This window comes from Pongo pygmaeus, chromosome 14 (assembly GCF_028885625.2).
Source record: "Pongo pygmaeus isolate AG05252 chromosome 14, NHGRI_mPonPyg2-v2.0_pri, whole genome shotgun sequence".
NCBI classification, from domain to species: Eukaryota; Metazoa; Chordata; class Mammalia; order Primates; family Hominidae; genus Pongo; species Pongo pygmaeus.
In genome coordinates, this window is record NC_072387.2 from 99498167 (window position 1) to 99518732 (window position 20566).

Below are 20566 nucleotides of genomic sequence, written 5' to 3' on the forward strand. Positions count from 1 at the left end.
CAGTGAGACTGATTTTTGACTTCTGACCTCTAGAAATGTAAGGTAATACATTTTAAACCACTAAGTTTGTGGGAATTTGCTATAGCAGCAATAAGACACTGGTAAGATGTCTATGTACCTGTGAAATTGAGACTAGATCTGCTCCCCTCTATAGCTAACTCCTGTCTCAGTATGCCAGCAGCTCCATCAACAAATCCTATTATACATTTGATGATACAGATTAAGATACGAAATGATGTGCTGCCAAACCATATCTAATTTTAAAGTAATAAATCTTATCTCATATCCTTCTCCCACTTAGTACCCTCTCTCTAGGGGAAAAAATACATGAAATCAGCAGCTTTTGCATTTGTCCATAAAACTGAACTTCATCAAAAAGATTATGCTAGGATAATGGGCAGAAGTGGGGCTACCATGAAGGATAGAAAACTATAGTGCCTTCAAGGACAACAAAGGTGAGAGACTGTAGATTCCAACAGACTTGGAAATTGTCCAAGAATGCTGGAAGCATTCACAGCATTCCCTGCAGCATATGGAAAGGGAACAATTGCCCACAGGGAAAGGCTGTGTGATATCTCTATGGAGGCAGAGCTCTAGTGCCAGAACTTTTGGGGCTTGGCAATGTCTCAACCTCTGTATGTATTAGGTTGGTGCAAAAATTATTGTGGCTTTTGCCATTACTTTTAAATGGCAAAAACCACAATTACTTTTGCACCAACTAATAGCATAAACAGGAGACTTCAACGGTCCACGTGGGTTAGGGAAAATAAGGTGTTGCTTAAAATTGACCAGGGGCTTAATATCCTTCTTCACTTTCCTGGGAATCATAAACTTCCCAGATTCTTGTGCAATTAGAGGAATGGTATACAAATCACAGGAATAGGTGGGGTATATTAGCCCATTATCCATTTGAGATAAGTACTTGAAACTGGGTTTTTGATAGTTTTTAAATATTTAAAATGTAATAATTCTTTCATACATCTTCTTGTGAAATAAGGTTTTCCACATACAGAAATGGAAGAATCTATAAGTTGTTAAAATTAATAGAAAAGATCAGCATATTTAATAGACATAACTACATAAATTCATTGATTTACTACATAGAATCAATAAAGTAGCTTATTTTTAAAATTACATACAAAATTGTTAAATAAATAGAATTTACAATAGATGCACACCCAAAAATATTGAAGGCATGTAGAAATGAGTTTTATAAACAATGAATAGTTATTTTTAGAGAGAAATATAAAATGTATTAATTTTTAAGGAAATTTGGTGAAGATTCTAAACATGCTGTCTATGGAATTTGAAATATTTAGGGAAGTACCCAGAGCCAAGAAGGGACAATACATGTTTCTGAAAATGATTAACATGAGGAAACATGAGTTAACAAGATTAACTGTGAAGCTATAAAATAATACAGTTTGATATATAATTTTGTATTTATTTACAGTGGAAAAAAAAGAAAAAAAAAGAACATTTTTAAATGTAAGAGAATATTTTATGCCCTTGGGATAGGAAAGTATTTTTCAAATAGGACCCAAAAGTGAAACCACAAAGAAAAGATGAATACATTTGACTTTGTTAATATGAAGAACTTATATCCTTAAAGAGAAGCTGAAAGTTCAGCCCCAAGCTGGGCAACAATAATTATAACATGCATAACTAAAACATAATTCACATACATTAACAATTCTGACAAAACAGTAAGGGAACAACTCTGTCAGTAAAAATGTGTTGAAGAAAATGTATAACCCACAGAAGAGGAAACATGAATGACTAATACACATGTGAAGGTATGCTTTAATTCATCAGTAAGAAGAGAAATGTAAACATAGCTACAAAGAAACACAATTATACACTGAACAGATTGGCCAAAATTAAAGTGAGACAACCTCTACTATTGTGATGGACAAATAGAACCTGGTCCTCTGATGCATTTCTGGTAGAAATATTAACATTTATTTGAAAATAATTTTCCATTGTTTATGATATTCCCTTAACTTTGTTGTGTATAGTTTTTATATTTAAGATGTATTTCAAGTGATTCACTTTTAATAAGCTGCATTTAAAAATTTTTTAGTATTACCTATAATAACGGTCTGTCTTACAATCGATGACATCTTAAGATTTAATGACACATGGGAATACATTTGAAAAAATGTGACTCCTGCATAACAGAATTTCTGCTTCCATTTTCACAGCCTAAAGTTAATTTCTTACATATGTTCACATTTTCCTAGCTACACTGGTCATATCAATACAAACGTAAACAGAATAAGATAAATACTAGCATGACTTAGAAGTAATAAAAAGCTGAGTTTTAAGAATGACAGACATCCTCTGTGAAAAAAATTGATGGATATTATTCCTCCATTGTAGTGGAACTTTTATCTTTTACATCTTCATGGCATTAGCCAACAAATATGTTATATTGTCTTGTGTAGACAGTTATGAAATGGGTGCCTAGACTGGTAAAGATCTACACTTATACATAGTCTCTTAATAAATCACTGTCAACTTCACAAGGATATAATAAATGCAATTTGTAAGGGAGAAAGACACAGATGATGAAACAATTGAAAGCAATATCTTAATTTCTTTCAGAATATAAGATAAACTATGCTACTAAATCTAGATAAAGAAAGAGAGAAAATGTGAGTAGACTGATTTGATACAAAATGAATGGATACATAAGAACTATTGAAACTGTGCTTTATGGAGTTGCACGCCCGAGGTGCATTTTCTCAGACCACTCAAGAAGATGCAGAGTGTGGTGGATGGGACATAGCCCTTCTTCAGCCACAGAAGTTCTTTTTCTATTGTATTTTCATCACTGGAATAAAGGTTTTTCATTTCAGTTACAATTTGAGTGGCCACTTACCTAATTCTATGTAAGATATTTTGTTAAAAATAAAATACAAATGAAATGTTTTCCCTTCAGACTTCTGTTGAATGTATTTTGACAGGGATTCTTTCTATTCTAAGGGTCAGAATAATGTCATTAAACCTGACTGAAGCTAAAAGAGAATTCATTGTCTCAATTGAAAATGTTCAGCAATTTGTCAGGCTTCAGGTGCAGGACATTCTTTTTTTTTTTTTCTTATGCATCAGGAACCCGTACAAGCTGTGGCTCCCCTCTCTTGTTGTCTGTATGCTGACTTCCATCTCAGACAGGCTTTTTTATTTTTATTTTTTTTATGGTGACCTCAAGACAACTGCATTAGTTCCAGATCTCACAGCCCCTTACTTCTCATTCAATGGAGAAGAGAAAGCTCAGAATACTAAATAGTTTTTAAAAAGTCAATCAATCAGCTTAGGCCTAATTTTCACTGCCATGATTCAGCCTCGTGTTCCCAGGAATTTCTAGCTCAAGGAGAATACAATTATGCTAACATGCTAAGCTGTCAAGGCCCACTTAAAGGAGAGTAGGCCTTATGTTCCACCAAGAAAATCACGTATAATATCAGAAACAGTTACTCAATTTTCAGGGCCCAGTGCAAAATGAGAGCACAGGATCCTTTGTTAAAAAGAAAATCTAATGATCTTTAGACATGCTTAAATCAAGCATGGAACTCTTACAAGTATGGGGCCTTGTTGTACTGCACAGGCTGTATTCTCATGAAGTCCTCACTGTGTACTTTTTAACCAGAAGAAGAGTGAATACATTCTGGATGGCAAAAATGGCACATGTGCAATATGTAAATTACATGCAAAATTTTATTCACCCTTTACCATTTTACTTCCAGCTGGTATTCGGGGTTTTGGAAAAGTCCAAAACTAAAACAAACCAAACAAAACAAAACAAAAAACTTAATAATAATAAAAACCATGAAACATACATTATTTTCTTTTATACACTTTATGCCTTTTTCTTTACATCTGTATCTTAACTTCCATTTTTTCTCCATCATCCTCACTTGTATATACCAATATCTCTTATTCTACAAGAAAAAAGAAAAATTCTCAAGTGAGCAGAAGCTCCTTCTCTCACATTAATGCAGATGTGCTGACTTCATTCATTCAATCCTTAATTATATTTATCTCCTCTGTTTTCCTGGAGCACTTCATAAGTCTCTCATTTTTCCAGTGACTTTTCAGTTTTCCTTATTTCTGAATCTAACTATGATACACTTATGGTATGCAAATCAATGCCTTGCAACTAGCAGGGCCCAATAAATATCTGATGAGTAAATGAGTATCATTATTTACTTTACTGTTATGCTTATTTGCATTCCTGCCTCTGACTGAATTCCACAATTTAATTAGGTAATATATGTTAAAGCACACATGTAATTCTTGCTACTAGTCCATTCTCAGAACAAAACGTACTAAGATTTGAATTTGTATGATTACATCATTTGAATAAATGATTCAAATTTTTATATCTCAGAGAAATCTGTTTTGGGCTGCTTAATCTTCAACTTTGCCGTGAGTACAGAAAGCATGTTATACATAATATTTTGTCTTAAATAAACATGCTTCAATAAACATAATTATAATCTATGATTTTCTAAATGAAGAAATCTTCATCTCAAAGTAGTATTTTTTCTTTTTCTTTTTTATTTTATTTTATTTTATCATACTTTAAGTTTTAGGGTACATGTGCACAATGTGCAGGTTTGTTACATATGTGTTTGTGTGACAGAGAGAGAGAGAGAGAGATATTTGCCTTGTGTTATCTTAATTATGTTCCAAGCCCCATTATATTTTAATTTAGGAAAGTGTTATACAAACATGAAAAAGACTTGCTTGCTGGAAGACTTTATAATTATGTTTCATATACCAGGTTGTCATGACTAATTACTCACTTTTATACCTTAAAATTAAAACCAAGTTAGTGACACTCCATATTCTTAAACAAAATGGTATTAGCACAACATTATTTTTTGCTTAAAGACCTTACTAGAGTACAAACATGTTTGCATACCTTATCTGTAATTGCAAATGTTGCTGTAGCAGGAAAGCTATTAACGTTGTGTGGTGAACATGAAAAAACTGCTCTCATTGAAAGAAAATATATTAGGCAGATTATTTCATTATTAGCTTGATTGGTTTTTAATCTGGTCATCAGCCTTCTGCCTCATGCTTACCATAATTTGCATTCTTCTAGTAAACTTTAGCTGAAACGACCAAAAAAGTCAACATATTTTCCAAGCAGTAAGTCTACTATTAGAAAAAATCAGTTTTCAAGATCAGGTTTTATGTTGTTTGAATGTAATTTTGCCTTAAAAATATATTATTTTGTAATGATTAGTGTCACTTTGTATGGCCATTCATGTAAATAGTATATCCCTTACTACTATTTTATTCTAATAAGAAAAAAATTCATAACACTTTCAGGAAAATCAATTATAAAATCTACTTTATACTAAATAACATTTTCTTTTATGTTTACTGATATTTATATACTTATATATGTTCATTTACATGTATAATATTTATATGTATCCATCTATTTATACTAACAGAAACTAATGAGATTACATAGATACGTATGCAAATAGATACATAGAATGAGAACAAACAGGATGTTATCACAACATCTACACCAGTGAGATGCTACAATTAAGAGACCACTGAATATATCTACATGCTGAAAAGTTTCAAACACAGACTGCTTAATTTTGTGAATATAAGGTTGCTTAATGGCTTAAATATTGAGACTGTAGCTTAGTAAAAAATGCGGCAATAAACTTGATGAAAAGTTGAAACAAATTTAGGTGTTCCCAAGGTTACACATGCTTTATATTTTGTAGAAAAATGTTATTTGACTGTATTACAAAATAATCCATATGCTTATACTTTAGGACAAGAAAGAATGAAAAGAAAATTGAAGCAACTGTCAAAATATCTATGGAGGAAAAGAGGATTTGGTGACCCAAATTATCAAGCTTGTCATGAACATTAATTTAATAAGTCTGTAATCACACAATTATATTCAAATAGAAAATTAAGGAATTATTTAATCAATTTTATCAATCTGGATAATCCAGATCCTCAATAGCCTGGGAAGATTTTAGGCATTTGTATTTTTCATTTAATTGCCTTAATTCTCTCTTTAACTTTTTCTTCATATTCAAAGCTAAACTCAACCTGCATTTAAATTTGCTCTTTCTATGTGTGGAACAAAGTGTTCTGACAAGGAATAAGTAGTAAAGTTAATACTCATAAAGCATTAATGAAAATAAATTATAGGAACACAAAGGGATTTACACATATATTTCTTTTGCAATTATGGTGAGATAAATATTTTTTCTTTTTGAAAAAATATATATATTCTCCCATAAAACTTACCTTATTCAGCACTTACTTTAGTAGACAATCAGTAACTACATTTTCTCACACAAATTTGATAAATGTAGTGTGTGGTTGTATGTGTGTGTGAGTGTGTTTAACTGGGTAAGTTAGTACACCACAATAACAATAACAATAAAACACTGTGTGAAGGTATACATATTTATGGTACATTTCAAAAAACCATTTTGTTCTTTCCTTTGAGGAAACAGAAAATTCTAAGAAAATCCGTTAAATATGGTATACTTGCTACGCTAATTGTCTTACATAAAAAGAGATGTATTAAGATGTTATACATGTGGTATGCCATCTGTTTCTGTTTTTGTTGTATTCATCACATGCATCTGTTCTAATTCAGCTATAAGGAAACACTTAATCATAATTTACACATCAAAGCTATTGCAAAAAAGTCAATTTTATGCATGTGAAAACCTCCTTTTTCTGAAATGTTTCCTAAGTTCAAAGATCAACACAGTTTCAAATTAAGCCTCGCTCTTCAAAATGAAATTTTTCAAAAATTTGGCTGGGTAATAGGGATCTGAATCACTCAAATGTGTAAAAGTTGTTTCAAAAGTTATACAGGCCATCATTTGTATGGTTCATCTATTTCAGAGAACTATGAAAACTGATCTTAGAAAGTTGAACTAAAAAATTTTGTTGTATTTCACTATGTTCATGTCATCTAAACTATAAATGTTTTAAAATAAAATATACACAGCTATAGAAAAAGATTATTTTATAACATACGCTTAGTGATGATCATCCTAATATTATGTCTTGCATTAAAAATATTTTGTCTTGAATTAAAAGTATACATTTAAGTCTTTATTAAAGGGAATAAAATGTATATTCTGGAAACAATCAAATGAACTTACCTATATATCAACTGAATAAAATAATGGTATGGAAGAAAAGAATATGAATACAAGTAGGTTTTGAATATAGTACTTTGACTATGTACCCTTTGGCTAAAGACAAATACAACTATAAATCAATATTGAATTCTAATTAGTTGGTTTGTATTATTAGTTCAGCAATGCTGTGACTGTGAATACTACAGTACTAGTGGGTAAGGAAGTAGTTAGTGGCTGATTAGACAAATAGAGAGGAGGTAAGGTCTCAGGAGAAGGATAGTGAAGGTAATGTTCACTGGAACAACCACAGGACAGTACCTATACTGTCTCTGCATCAAACAGGAAGAAATGTGATGAAGAACTTCCTCTTATGCCAAGATATTGCTCAGAAGCGACTGTCCCAACTTGGGTGCAGTTGCAATAAATTAACCTAAATGTCCTTAACTTGACCCAGCTCATTACAATGTCATTAACACGACATTAGCATTGTGGTTTTAGCCCTGCCTTGAGTTTCACTTAGGCACTCCTGGGTAATAACTGAGATGGAGTCACTCTGTCCAACAGCAGGCATGCACAGATGCAACACCCCTAGGGTGGAACATTACCTCTCCCTTTAGGGCAAAACCCACAGAAGACTTCCTGGCTTCTGCCACGTAAAAGATACATAATGCAGTCCTGTTTCTGACAACCTTCTTTCAGGACCCCTCTCTTTGCTGAGAGCTTTCATTTTGCTTAATAAATCCTACCCTACTCTACTCACTCTCTAGTGGCTGCATGCCTTATTCTTCTTGGTCATGGGACAAGAACTCAGACCTAGTTGAACTAGGGAATAAACAGACAGCAACACTAACATAACAAGTGAGTAAACATTTGAAGTTTTAACAGTGTGAGAAGAAAGAGACGAAAAGAAAAGGCAAAGAATATCTTTGGAGTATGAATTAAAAATTTGGAGGCATCAATATAAACTCATCATTCTTGATGTATATGCACACATATACTTTCATATGTATATATGCACATAATTTTAGCTATTTCTGTAGCAGTAAGTACAATAATTCAATATATTGGTTTCCAGAATGTCACTAAATGAAATCAGTGCTCCTTAGAGTAATGGTTGATTGTAGGGCTGGTAAAGGGAGAGTTTTGAATGAGCCTTAAACTTCTTATGCCTGCAAAATAAGGAAATGTACCAATAATTCTGAGATCATGACAAAAAGACACAGAAGAAAACTTAAGGGAACATTCACTGCAAATTTATAACAATTTTGAACACTTAAATAATAAAAGTCATAGTTTATAATACATTAAATAAAATTAGGTAAAACTATCATAAATAAATAGAAAAGGCCAACTAACCAATATTAAATAATGATAAAATTATAAAAATGAAAATTACAACAAGTTTTCTAAGAATTCAAGCAAGTTTTGCTAATGAATGCTAAAGCTACTGGTTTGTAAATTTGATAATAAACAGGATAATTGTATTCGTGAAATTATTTTTTATTAAAAAAGATGAAAATGAAATGTGGAAAAACTCACAGATATTACCTCATTCAAGGGCTCAAAATTTATCAGCAATATTGAAACTGTAATCATATACCTTGGAATGTGATGCACTGTAGAGAACACAGAATTCTCTTTTGTAGTGTCCCTCCTAAATAACATGAATTTAATAATGCGGAAACATTTAAAACTCAAATTAAGTTTCCGTGAAACAACTCGCTTACAATTTTCAAAGGCAAAAATATTAAGAGAAACAAAGAAAGGCTGTCAAACCTTTCTGGATTAAAGGAAACTAAAGGGCATGACTCAATGTGATTGATAATATTGGAGCAATTTCTACAAATGTCATTGTCAGGACCTGAAAACCACATCAAAACTATGCAAAGAAGTAATGAGTATTAGGGGATGCATCACAAATGCCACACATTTTATGAAACTGGAGACATTTGGAATTGTGTAGAAATAAATCAAATGAGAGAATGGTAAGTAATTTATTGACGGGGAGAACTTAAAACATACAAGAGTGCTGAAAGGTAGAACAAAGAGAAGCAAGGCGATTTACCTTGAGGAACTTACCATTTTTCAGGAATTAAATACACCAAGTATCACAGTAGGTAGCTGAGATGTGGTGTGTGAAAATAGCCAATTGTTTGTAAGTCTTTTAAATGCCTTTGGTTATGCAGCATTGGCCCATAGAATACTTGGAATATAGTTTCTAGAGAAATGAAACAAGACTGTTCCTAGACTCACAAACCCAAAGGACCAATGCAGGTGGTAGAGGGAGCACTAATTTAAATCTGCGGGATGAAGAGAATGTCCACATACTGTATATTGAGGACACTAAACCCACCTTTCCCTGCCTTACATCTAAAACTCTCTCTCCTGAGTAGATGAGAAGACACTAGATATATTTGGAAATTCCCAAGGAAAGCTGACTGATTACCTGATTATCTAGGGGAAAGTAAATCAATTTAATGTCATTCTTCTTCTAATCTTTAATTGTTAAGGCTACAGGTTAATACACCATCGATCTCAAGGAGCCAGATTTTTTGTTTCATTTTTCTCTATTGTTTTTGCATTTTCTATATGAATTCTGCTTTAGTCATTATTATTTTTATTTTCAATTTGTGATTAATTTGCTTTTTAAAATCTAGTATCTTAAGGTGGAAGCTGAGGCCATTATTTCAGAACTTTCTGTTATTATTATATGAATATGTATTGGTACACATTTCCAATAAAGTATTACTTTTGAGATATCCCATGAATAATTTTTAATTTTCATTATATAGGTGCTATTTAGTTTTCATATATTTCAGGATTTCTCCAGATTTCTTTATGTTATTGATTTCTCATTTGATTCTCTTATGCTCAGATAACATTTTGTTTAGCTCAAAATCCTTGAAATTTCTCGGAACGTGTTATTGTCCTTTAGTATGGTCTATCTTGATAAATGTTTCATATGCACTTTACAAACAATGCACATTTAGCTGCTATTGAGAAGACAGAAAGTATTGTTAAAATCTTTTATATTGTGTCTGTCTACTTTTTCTGTTATTTATTAAGAAGAGGTGTTGTATTTCTTGACTATAACAATAGATTTTTTTCTTCCTTTTCTGTTCTGTCAGTTTTTACTTCATGTATATTCTAAATTTTTATTAAGTAAATAAAAGTTCATGATTCTTTTTCTTTCTTGATGAATTGACTGAATTTTTGTTGTAAAATAACCCTCTTTATCCCTAATAATATTTTTCTTCTCTAAAACCTACTTCCACTGACAATATAGACTCAACAGATTCCTTTAACTAGTGATAGTAAGGTATTTTTCTTAATCATTTAATTTTAAACTTGTATTTATATTAAAATGCAATTTGTGTAGGCATTGTATAGTTGGGTATTGCCTTTTCATCCATTATGACAGTCTCTGCCTTATAATTTAAGTGGCTAAAGCATTTACACATAATATAACTTTAGATAAAGTTAGGCTTCAGTCTATTGTCTTACCATCTATTTTTCATTTGGTTCATATTTTCTTTTTCTCAGTATTTTAGTGATTGCTTAGGATCTAGAGAATATATTTTAAATTTATTACAGTTTGTTAGGTGATATTATACAAATTCACATATTGTGTAAAAATCTTATAATAGTATACTTTCATTTTTTCTCTCCTGAGCTTGTTGCTGTTGTTGTCATATTTTAAGTATTAATACACTTACATGCATAATATGTTGTATTTGTTTGAAAGGCAGCCGTGTTTTAAAGAGATTATATAATAAGAAAATTAACTTTTAAAATTACAATGTACTTGAAAACTTCTGGTGTTCTTTCTTTAACACTTCTTATAATGCAGGTCTACTGTTGATAATTTTATTTTACCTTCTGTGAGTCTGAAAATATCTTCATTTTAACTTAATTTTCGAAAGATATTCACTAAGTACAGAATGCTAGTTGGACATGTTTTTTCTTTCAATACTTTGAAGATATTGATCTATGTTCTTCTCCATTGTATTGTTTCTGGTAAGAATGCTCCTCTTGTCCTTACTTTTGTTTGTAACTAACTAATATTTTCCTTGAATGATTTAAGATTTTTATAGCTGATGTGGAGAAATTTGCTTATGATGTACTGCAGTTATTTACTTCAAGGTTCTTGTGTTTTATACTTGTTAAGCTTCTTGGATATGTGATTTTATAGTTTTCATAAAATTTGGAAAAATATAAGACATCATTATTTTAAATATTTTTGTGTGCATCCCCCTCCACACTGCCTTCTGTGGAAACTCTAATTTTATGTATCAAACCAACCGGAATTTTCTTACAGCTAACTGATGCTCTTTTCAATTTTCTTTCTTTTTTTTTTTTTTACAAATTTCTTCTTTTCTCTGTATTTCATTTATTTATTTCATTTTTTAAATTTAATTTTTTTTTTGAGACACAATCTCGCTCTGTCTACGTCAGACTGGAGTACAGTGGTACGATCTCAGCTCACTGCAACCTCCACCTCCCAGGTTCAAGCAATTCTCCTGCCTCAGCCTCCCTAGTAGCTGGGATTACAGGCACGTGCCAGTACGCCCGGCTGGTACATTTTGTTTCATCTTGGACATTGTAATTTTCATCTGTGAAAGTTCAATTTGGGTCTTTTCATACCTTTCCTGTCACTCCTAAATTTTTGAACATAAGAGATGCAGTTATAATAATGTGTTAATGTCTTTTTCTTCTAGTTTTAACATCCATGCATGTATGATCTTTGTGTTTGTCTTATGTATTGATTCTCATTTTCATTATGGATTAGGCTCTTTTGTTATTTATATTTTGATTGTCTTTGATATATTGTCAGATTTATGGGTTTACTTGTTGTACCCTAGATATTTTTGTATTCCTATAAATATTATTCAGTTTTATTCTGGAATAAAGTTAAGTTACTTGGAAAATGTTTCATCCTTTTAGAGTCTGGCTTACATGATTTGTTAGGCAGTTCTAGAACAGTGCTCAGTTAAAGGCTGGCTATTCTTCACTTGTGAGGCAAGATCATCCTTGCTCCTATTTAATGCCCCAATAATGTGAACTTTAACCTATCTGGTAATGGGAACTGGCATGATTTCTGGTTCCTTGTGAATTCCGGATGATTCTTTCAATTTTCTCAGGTAGTTTCCTCATATTTTGCATTGATGAGTACTCACCTAAAAACTCACAGGGTCCTTTTACAGATCCCTGGGGCTTTCTTTCTGTGAAGCATTTGCCTCTCTTGTACTCCGTCCTGGAAACTTCAGCAGCCTTGGTTTCCCCAGACGTTAATCTATGACTAGCACAGAAAATCATCTGGACTATGTCTGAGTTACCCTTCCCTCTGCCATATACACACACGTGTATGTATATAAACCACACATATATATGTATACATCTCAATTCTACAATATATATGTGTATACATATATAGTGTGTGTATATTAGACATTGTGTGTTATATGTGTACGTGTCATATATACTATATGCACATGTGCATATATGTATACACGCATTTATATGTATACACATATACAAATATAATCATGCACACACACACATATATATGTATATATAGTCTGTTTATTTTGGTTAGTTCAGATGGAAAAATAAATCTTATCTTTGTTACTTCATATAGGTCAGAAGCAGATGTCTCTCTCACTTTATTTTGACTTTAATTTTTCATACTATGTTTCTTAATTTCAAGTATTTATTTTTATAGTCAAATTTTTCAATAGTTATTGTAGGATTTTTTCCATAGTTTTATTATTACCTGTCTTAATTATTCTTGTTGGCATCTCTGTTTTTTTTCTTTTAAAAACATAATTGTTTCACAAAATAATGAAGTACAGAGAATGATTATTAGAATTGTCTGTAAGTCCAATACATGATTCAACATCTGTATATTTAAGGTACTGTACAATAGCTTTTACAGAAAGATTTAGTTAGCCACTACTAAATATTCATTTCATTATTTTTAGTGCTGTGATTACTGAAAGGACTGCAGTTTCTAATCCCCTTGACACGGATCTAAATCTAATAGCACTTCCCAGTATTGAAAATATTGTACTATTTTCCACATTTGTTACTCTTATCGTTTCTTATATATTAATATTTTTATAATATTAGGTCCCAGAGGACAAGGATATTTGTATGCTCTGTTCACTCCTGTATTTCAAGAGTCTAGACAGACGCTGGGCTAGAGAGAGTAGGCACTAACTATTAATTTCTGAATAAATGGGGGATGCTAGTAAAGACTTAAATCTTTGGATAGTGTTCCAAGCTGGAAGTGGTCTATGACTCCTGAGAACTCAACTTTCGCAGTCTAAAGGCAGGAGCACTGGGTGTGAAGATTTTGAAACTGGCCCAAGTCATTATTCTGACAATAGCTAGCTTTGAGTCAATTTGAGTAGGATACTTCATTTCTCTTTTGTTGTTTTTGTTGTCAGTTAGCTTAATGGTTTTGTTTCCTTACTAATTAAAGGAGGTATTTAATTTGCATTATTTTGATGGTTGATTTTTACATTTTATGTAACTTTCATGTTGTTGAATTGGCCACTGATTTCCTGGTTTTGTTACTCTTTTGATCTCCTAATTCATTTTGCCTATATTTTCTTACTAATTTCTTTTTCCCTCCACTCTCCTATTCCTTCTGGCTAGCATTTAATCTCTTTTTTTAAACTCTTTTACTTCCTATTGCTTCTCTGTCCCTCTATCTTTTCTTTCACCAGCTTGTTCATGCTTTCTTCTTTTCTCTTTATCATTGTTTCCCTTTCCCTTTTTTTCTTCTTTTCCACTCTGCTTTCTCATTTATTTTTCTCTCATTCTTAATCACACATGTTCATTCATTTAACAAATGTTTTATAAATTAATAAGCACAAGTCATGTGCTAAGTATTACGTTATATACTGGGGAGATGAGGTAAAATAGGCTGATGAAGTACTTGGCCTGATAAGTTTAGAATCTGTCAGAGTACAATGCCTTCAATATATCAAAAAATACAGACAAGAAGCAAGAGTGAGGGTGTTAAATAGTTTCCTTCAATATACCAAAACTTATGGGATGCAGCTAAGATAGTTCTAACAGAGAAATTTGTTGTAAAAAAATAAATATAAATTAGAATCACAGAATTATTTCAAAGAAACAACCTAAATGTACACCTCCAGAAACTAAAAAGAAAAATAAATCCTAAACACTAAGTCAGCAAAAGGAAGGAAATAATGGAGATTAGAGCATAAATAAATGGAGTAGAAACTAGATAAGCTTTAGAAAAGATCAACAAAACTAAGAGTTGGGTTTCTGAAAAGATAATAAAAATAGAAAAAAACTTTAGACTTAACCAAGAGAAAAATAGAGAGATCTCAAATAAGTGAAAGAGGAGACATTTCTATCAAAACCATAGAAATATAAAGGATTCTAAAGACGATACTATGAATAATCCTACACCAACAAATTAGGTAACCTAGAAGAAATGGATAAATTCCAAGAAATATAATACTTATCAAGAATGAATCATGAAGTAGAAAGTCTTAAGAGATTAGTAATGAGTAAAGAAATTTCATAAGTAATCAAACACCTCCCCAAAAGAAAAGTCTAAGACCTGATGGAGTTACGAGTGAATTCTGTTAATACCAAGCCTTGAAATAAATTAATGCCAATCAACTTTTCCAAAAATTGAAAAGAAGGAAACACTTCCAAGCTCATTCTGAGAGGTTAGCATTACCCTCAACCAAAGCCAGCTAATGACACCCCAAGGAAAAAAAAAGTAGACAAATATCCCTGATAAAAATACACATAAAAATCCTAAAAAAAATACTGGTAAATCCAATTCAACAGCATGTGAAAAGAACCATACATAGTTATCAATTAGGATTTATGCCTGGATGCAAGGAAGATTTAACATACACAAATAAATCAATATGATATACCATGTTAACAGAAAAAAGGATACAAATTATAAGAACATCTCAATAAATATACAATAAGCATTTAACAAAATTAAACGTCCTTTAAAACTCTAAAACATGATAAAATTTCTCAACAAAATAGGTATAGAAGAAACTTAACACAATAAAGTACATATATAAAAAACCCACATCGAATATCCAGAATACCAATTTTCAAGAGCTGGTGGGTGGGGAAAATGGGGATGTATTGATCAAAGACTCCAAACTTTCAGTTATAAAATGAGTAAGTTACATAGGTCTAACATACAGCATGGTAACTATAGTTAATACATAATTATATACTTGAAATTTACTTTCTCATCATACATATACACACCCATAAATGGTAACTATGATGGTGATGAATGTGTTAATTAATCTGACTGTGGTAATCATGCAGTAGTTCCCCTTATCCATGCGGGATATGTTTCAAGAATTCCACAGATGCCTGAAACTAAAGATAGTCCTGAACCTTGTACATACTGTGTTTTTTTCTATGCACACATGTCACTGTGAAAGTTTAATTTATAAATTAGGCATAGTAAGAGATTATCAACGATAAATAATAATAGAACAGAGCAATTATAACAATTTATTGTTTAAAAAAGTTACATAAATGTGGTGTGTCTATCTCTCACATTTGATTTACTGTACTCACCTATTTTCAGACCACGGCTGATTGTGGATAACTGAAAACACAGATAAGAGGGGACTACTATACAATGTGTAAGTGTATTAAATCATCCCATTGTTCCACTTGAATATATACAATATTTACTTTTTAATTACATATTTGAAATACAACAGTAAAAATTCTAAATAAAAATTTAAAAATAGGATTTAGTTAAACTAAAAAACTTATGCACAATAAAAGAAATAATCAACAGAGTGAAAAGATAGCCTACAGAATGAGAGTAAATATTTGCAAATTATTCATCTCACAGGGTCCTAATATCCAGAATATACAAGAAACTTAAACAACTGAACAGGAAAAAATATATATACCCATTAAAAAGTGGGCAAAGGACATGAATAGACATTTTTCAAAAGAAGACACACAAATGGCCAATAGGTATATGAAAAAATGTTCAACATTACTAAACATCAGAGAAATGCAAATGAAAACCACAATGAGATATTATCTCATGCCCATCAGAATGGCTATCATTAAAAATGTATGCAAAAGTATACAAAATGCAGCAAATGGCAAGGAGGTGAAGAAAAAGGAACTCTTATACTCTGTTAGTGGGAATGTAAATTAGTACAACCTCTATGGAAAATAGTACAGAGATTTTTCAAATAATTAAAAAGAGAATTACCATTTGATGCAGCCATCCCACTAGTAGGTATCTAGACAAAGGGAAATAAATAAATATATTTAAAAGATATCTCCACTGGTATGTTTATCACAGCACTATTCAATATAGCAAAGATATGGAATCAAATTAAGTCCCTATCAACAGATGAATGGATAAAGAAAATGTTTTATATATATATACACACACACACACACACACACACACACACACAAACACACATAAGGTAATACTATTCAGCCTTAAATGGAGTAAAATCATGTCTTCTGCAGCAACATGGATGGAACTGGATGTCATTATCTTAGGTGAAACAAGCATGGAAAGGTAAATATCCTATGTTATCACTCATAAGAGGGTGCTGAAATGTGTACACACGGATATGAGTGGAATGACAGACAATGGAGAATTGGAACGGTGAGAGGGTGGGAGGGGCAGTGAATGATGAGAATTAGTTAATGGGCACAATGTACTTTTTTCCGGTGATGAATACACTAAAAGCCCTGACTTAACTACTATGCAATTTATACATGTAACAAAATTGCACATTTACCCCATAAATTTGTACCAAAAAATCTAAATACAATTTTGTAATGTATTATTTGATTGTCAGGTAAGCTCAATTTTGTTTAACACTTGAGAACTATTTGTCTTAAGACATAGCTTATCATTTTTAAAAAAGCTTCTGCATCATAGTACAGGTTTGTGTATATGTGTTTGTGTTTGTGTGTGTGTGTCTGTTATGAGAGAGATAGATAGTGTAGGGAGATTGAAAATAATTGAAGATAATCAGTTACTTACCAATAGAAACAGTATTTAAGCAGGCACCTGAAACTTTCCTTTAAATACCAGAAAATCAAAATATTTTACAATACTCTCTAAATTATATAAATATCAAAATTCAAAAGAAATCCCCCCATTCCCCGTACACACACTCACACACACACTTGCAAACACATAATAGAATCCTCTGATCTTGGGCTATAGCACTCTGAGGCATATAAGATTCTTTTTCTTGCAGTTAGTTCACACAGTTTTAGTAGTGTATCATTCTGTGAGGCTATTTCTACCTTATACTGATGATTGTAGAAATACCAGGGGATTCTTTTTTTAGGGTAAATAAGCAATACCTGCAACAATAACAGTTCAATTTATCAACCTTGTAAATAGCTCTTACATTTATCTTCATATTGGCTACCACTGCCTGAGGACAGTCTTCTATTTCTCACCTGGAAAACTATAATATCTTTCTAACAGGGACACATATTCTACCACTAGTTCCTTATCATCCTTTATAGTACTGCTGCAAATATTCTATTTGTTTTAAAACTTGTATCTGTTTATAAAAGTATAGTTGTTTTTAGTAAAATATGTGGTTTTCAAATTCACACTTGATACTATCTGCCAATAATGAAAGATATTTAAACTTTTCAAGACACTACATTCTCATTCATAAGTGGAGATTAATAATAACTACTTCTTAAAATTTTGGTGAATATTATATATGGCATGCATGTAAAGTGCTCTCATATTGCAGAGAACCCAGAAAACTCTCAATGAATTTAGTTACTGCCCCTTGTAAATAATTTAGAAACCTAAGAAAAATAATAATAAAAGAAGTAAAAATTATAGACCAATTCATTCATGCTTTATATAGCATTTTCAAGTTTTTAGTTCTGCTTAATTACTGTAAATGATACATTGATCATAGTTAAGACTTGGACAACAAACTGGATTTATATAGTCTTACTTAAAGTAACATTTTCTATAGGGTAAATTTCTGGATCAGTTTTGACCCGGTCATCTCTCTGTAACCACACTGTTTAAGTAGTGGTGATTTGAAATTAAATATAGCATCTTATATTCCTCTCTTCTTTCTCCCATTGTTTTCTGGTTATTGTTTCACATAGTCATTTTCGGATGAACTTCAAGAGAGTTGACATACATGTAATACTGACATTATTACTCTGGAAACAAGTGCATGTTTTATTTCATTTGAGACCCTTTTGTTAGTTACCAGTAAATTTTTACCTTCTGTTATTTGAGTCTTGAATGACTTTCTTTAGGCCTAGCTTTTATAGATAGCATTGCTATTATAAAACAAATGCTTTGCCATTAAGCATTCTAAATTGCTAATGATGTTGTATGTACAGGAAATGCAAAGCTTTTTTAGGGTCTCCAACTGGGACTAAGAATTAGCACAAAATAAGACAGATTAACAAGAAAAAAAGCATAATTTTTTTATTTAATTTTTTTACATGTACCATCTCTTTATATACACAGGTGGATTGGTTCCACAATTACCTACCCACACGAAAATCCCAGAATGCTCAAGTTCTTTGTATAAAATGGTGTAGTATTTGCATGTAGCCTATGCACACTCCCTCCATATATTTTAAATTATCTATATTTTACTTATAATGCCTAATACAATGTAAAGGCCGAGGAATAATTGTAATACTATTGCATTTAAAATTCATTTTATTTTTAATTGTTGTATTATTATATTTGTTTCTGTTCTAAAATATTTTCAATCCACAGTTGAATACAGAACCTGCAGCTACAGAGGGTTGATTGTACATGAGAAACTTCAGAGGAAAATGAAGACACAGAAAGTAGTTGGTTCTAAGTGCTTACACACTAGGTTGAACAAACAGTAGTAACTGTGGGATAGTAAAAGATTAAAGGAAGATACAGGAGGCCGGGCGCAGTGGTTTACCCCTGTAATCCCAGCACTTTGGGAGGCCGAGGCGGGCGGATCACGAGGTCAGGAGAGCAAGACCATCCTGGCTAACACGGTGAAACCCTGTCTCTACTAAAAATACAAAAAAATTAGCCAGGCTTGGTGGCGGGTGCCTGTAATCCCAGCTACTCGGGAGGCTGAGGCAGGAGAACGGCGTGAGCCCAGGAGGCGGAGCTTGCAGTGAGCTGAGATGGCGCCACTGCACTCCAGCCTGGGCGACAGAGCAAGACTGTCTCAAAAAAAAAAAAAAAAAGAGAAAGGAAGATACAGGTTATTTTAACAAAGCCTGTTTGTACAGATTTTGGCCTTAACTGCTTGCCTCTGGTGATGAGAATATTCTTTTCTTTCTGGTGTAGGGAGCTCATGTTTCACATGGCAGTTTTATCTCCTGCTTAGGGAAAGAAAAGAGAGGGTCAGAGTGCCCCTCTTGCATCTGCTGTTTTACAAGTGTCTTTAGCTCAAAGTAGTCAATATGCCAAACTGGCATGTTTTGGAGTAGCATGCTGTGAACCACCGTATGTGGAATAGACACGATTTGAGTGTTGATGCTCTTTTAGTAAGTTTTTCAGGTGATTCTGTTAAATATTCTGGTAGATAATCATATCTAGAAATGTTGCTAATGTTGCTTCTTTAATTTTTATCATTTCTAATTATGACAAAATGATGTGGGTATTAACAATTTAGAATAAGCAAAGTCTAAAAATTATATTAATCCTGCCCTTGCATGTAAATGTTAAATTGTTTGGGTAATGAAATCCAGACTCAAACTAAACTTTCCTTACAAGTTTGAAGTTGTTGATCTACTATCTTTTGAAAAAACCAAGAAGATATCAAAGTTATTCATGTACAAGTAATCTACTTGTGACCTTTTTGAAAGATTGTTCTAAGTAATTCATATATTATTGTATTTCTTCTATTATATCTGTTATTTCTTCATCTCCAAATTACTCTGCAAGTCCTATTAGTTGTACCTTAAAGCTTCTGAGCCTGCCTTATTAGTTAAATTTTCTTTTACATTTCATATACTTTTGCCAATTTGCAGCTTTTTCTAAGAGAATTCCACAATTCCATATTCCACATGACTAATAAGTTGTGTCCATTTTGTTCTTTGTCAAAGTAACTATTTATGTGTGAGATTAAAACTACATGAAGTTTCTGGAATTATAATGGTTCCCAGAATTACGCATTTTGTGATAAAATTAGTGGTTCTAAAGCTATATATGGATAATAATGTAAGAATTCCCTTCATTTTCTTGAAAATGATAATAGAGCCCATGATTTTCCCAGCCAACTGGCTCTTGGGATTTTCTTTTGGAAATGGACCTGTTTACTGAAAATTAATTAGAAATGACCCACCTGACTTTGACTAAGAGATTTGCTGAATTTGGCATCTAGAATAGTATTTTGTTTGTC